The following is a 2,950-nucleotide window of genomic DNA, read 5'->3' on the forward strand; positions in this document are numbered from 1 at the left end:
TACTTCCCTTCTACGTGACTTTACCCGAAAAGAACCAAGAAGGTACAAACCAGTCTCACAAACCCTGCATTAGCTTTTGAGATCCCCCACAAGATCCCGGCCGTGGTTAGTGAAGGAGGGGTGGGGGCGGAGCGGGGTTGGGGTCTGCGGGGGGGGGGTTAGCGTTGCACAGGAAGGACCCTTCCCGCTCCGTGGCTCATCGCCGACGCTAAGCCGTGGGCCGCGGACGTCTTGCGCCCGTCTCCGTGCGGACGCGGCTCGGCTCGTGGCCACGACTAGCCCCGTGTGTGTGCGGCACCAGGGAGGGCCTCCTGCTTTGGCCACGTGACCTGGTGGCCCACAAGAGCCCACGCCCCCCCCCCTCGCATTATGAACACATTCTTCACCGATTTAATTGCTCCGTTTTGGCCGCTCCTCGGGCCTCTCTCTCCTCCGCCAAACTCCCTCTCCCCCACTCCCCCTCTCCTCCCATTGTTGTTGTTGTTGTCGTGGTGGTGGCGGTGGCGCTTAATGAGTTTGGTCGTTTACGATCTAAATTGGGGAGCGGAGTTTAGCCACGGCTGCCACGGCCGCCGCCGCTGCCGCGTGTTGTGCCTGGCTCCTGTCCAGTCGCCGCAGCCGCTACCCCCCTTCCCCCGCCGCACAGCCCCCACCCCATCCCCCCCACCCTACCCCGCCGCCTCTCCCACCCCCAGCACGCGGCCGCGTCCCGGTGACCCACGAACTCTGACCTTGGCATGAACCCTCCGAAGGTGTGGGGAGCGGTGGTGTAGCGGTTAGCGCTGCGCTGCGCTACGAACCTGGCGACCCGGGTTTCGATTACCGCTCACGGCAAACACCAGTGACGATTATCTAAACCGGTCCTGGGCCTCCCCTAGGTCGATTCGGCCTCAAATGAGTACCTGGTATGATGTGTAAATATCGCCACTGGGGAGACAAAGGCGGCCGGGCGTGGTGTTGGCCACCCACCCCCTCGTGTGCCGTGCCGGCCTTCATAGGTGCTCGCTAACAGTACTTGCCCCTACAGTCTGTTAAGGCTATACGGGGGATCTTTGTTTTTATCTTTGTGTGCGTGGGTGAGAATGTCTAGTGCGCGAGTGTGTTGGATGGATGGAGCGAGAGGATTGTGGTGTGAGTGAGCGATGGGGGAGAGTGCAATTTGTAGTGGTGGCGCATGCTTTTGTGTCGAGTGTCTGTGCCGAGCCGTGAGTGTGGGGCCAGCATGCAGGTGTGGGTGCGTGTGTGTATGTGGGTGCGTGTGTGTGGGTGCGCGTGTGTGTGTGGGTGTGGGTGTGTGCGTGTGTGTGGGTGCGTGTGTGTGTGTGCGCGCGTGTGTGTGGGTGTGTGTGTGGGTGCGTGTGTGTGGCGCGTGTGTGGGCGGTGTGTGTGTGTGGCGCGTGTGTGTGGGCGCGGTGTGTGGTGTGTGTGTGTGTGTGCGCGCGTGTGTGTGGGCGCGCGTGTGTGTGTGCGCGTGTGGGTGGTGTGTGTGTGTGTGCGCGCGTGTGTGGGTGTGCGTGTGTGTGTGTGCGCGTGTGCGTGGGTGCGTGTGCGTGCGCGTGTGTTGGGCTTGAGTGTTGTGGTGTGCACGTGGTGGGGGCGGCCGTGCTCGCAGGTGTAACGAGAGGTGCATGTTGGCGGTTTAGCCGAGGTGCATGTGCTGTAGCTGAGGTTTCGTGCGTGCGGTGCAGGTCGCCATCCTCATACCGTTCCGCAATCGGCACGAGCACCTGCCCATCCTGCTGCGCCACCTCGTTCCCATGCTGCAGCACCAGCGCCTCGAGTTCGCCTTCTACCTCATCGAGCAGGTTTGCGAGCGCCCACCTCGTCGCTCCTCGTCACGAATCGCGCGGCCCGCGAATCGCTTTGCGGCAACTCCCTCGTTTCACCACACCGCTCCTCGACGCTCGGACCGCTCCACACGGCGCAACTCTCCGCAACTCGTTGCTAAGCGGGGCTAAGAGGGGGGCGGCAGTGGCACGACGCGCTAGACGGCGCTGTGTGGCTCTTTTCGATTTAAAGCTTTCGTGACTGCAGGGATTCGTCTTCTTGGTTCTTTCGGTAAAGTCACGTAGAAGGGAAATAATAAAAAAAAAAATAATAAAATACAATTCTCACGACGTTTCGGCCATAACGCATGCAGCCGTCGTCAGGTGAAGAACAGGGCTGTCGCAAAGACAGCGTCTGAATGAACACCACCAGGCTTGGCAGCGTATATTTAAGCTGGGTTGGAGGGGGAAGAGCGCCTTGACAAAATAATTAGCATTTACGGAAAATATATATTTTTCTTTAGCTTCCCGTCAAACAGAATGTATTCTCGTCAATTTAATTTCCATTTTGTTCAAATTTCATCTGAAGAGGAAGAAGAAATAGGCGATAATAATGACGGCAGATAAACTATTAAATTTCGATTTTAAGCTTTCGTGACTGCAGGGATTCATCTGTCGGAAAGCCAGCGTCTGAATGAGACGCTGTCTTTCCGACAGACCTGTTCTTCACCTGAGGACGGCTGCTCGCGTTGTGGCCGAAACATCGTGAGAATTGTATTTGATTGTTTTATTTGTATTATTTTTTTTCCCTTCTACGTGATTTTCCCGAAAGAACCAAGAAAATGTGTGGCTCATGTTGCGGTGCGGTGTGTTCGGTGGCATGCCGTGGTATGGTTTGCGTTGCTGTGCAGTGCGTGGTGATGTGGTTTGGGGCGCTAAGCGGTGCGGTGTGTCGTCACGCGGTGGGGGGGCGGCTTCCACTTTGTACCGGCGCGCGTCGCTAATCGGCGGTGCGGTGCTCACCCCGGCGGTGGCAGGCGGGCGACATGCCGTTCAACCGCGCGATGCTCTTCAATGTGGGCTTCGTGGAGGCGCTGCGCGACGCGCCCTGGGACTGCTTCGTCTTCCACGACGTCGACCACATCCCAGAGAGCGACCGCAACTACTACGGCTGCAGCGACATG

At 58.6% G+C, this 2,950-nt stretch overlaps 1 pseudogene; it reads left to right on the plus strand.

The window, feature by feature from the left end:
* The window catches only part of LOC133355893 (beta-1,4-galactosyltransferase 5-like), a 9,573-nt pseudogene extending 6,629 nt beyond the window's left edge, over positions 1-2,944 (plus strand).
* Positions 2,945-2,950: the final 6 nt, after the last annotated feature.

This window comes from Lethenteron reissneri, chromosome 52 (genome assembly GCF_015708825.2).
Source record: "Lethenteron reissneri isolate LAM-NWPU_2019-01 chromosome 52, ASM1570882v1, whole genome shotgun sequence".
Classification (NCBI taxonomy): domain Eukaryota; kingdom Metazoa; phylum Chordata; class Hyperoartia; order Petromyzontiformes; family Petromyzontidae; genus Lethenteron; species Lethenteron reissneri.